This window comes from Etheostoma spectabile, unplaced genomic scaffold (assembly GCF_008692095.1).
Source record: "Etheostoma spectabile isolate EspeVRDwgs_2016 unplaced genomic scaffold, UIUC_Espe_1.0 scaffold452, whole genome shotgun sequence".
Classification (NCBI taxonomy): domain Eukaryota; kingdom Metazoa; phylum Chordata; class Actinopteri; order Perciformes; family Percidae; genus Etheostoma; species Etheostoma spectabile.
Genome location: NW_022605610.1, coordinates 18,337 through 18,570, shown reverse-complemented (window position 1 = coordinate 18,570; position 234 = coordinate 18,337).

Sequence of the window (234 nt, the reverse complement as noted above, 5' to 3'; positions counted from 1 at the left end):
CGAGGCATGGAGCGGTTTGGGAGTCTGAGTCAGATCCTGGATTAGATGTTCATGTAGAACTCGGTTGGGGTTTGTTGGGTTTTTAAACGGGTTTTTATAATCCTTTATGATTTTCATTCTCGGGTTTTTATATGTTATATTTTAATGATATTATTAATATTTATCATCTTGTTTTGCAACATGAATTGCTTGCCTCTGGGTTTTAACATGATGATACACATACCATCGGTTTTA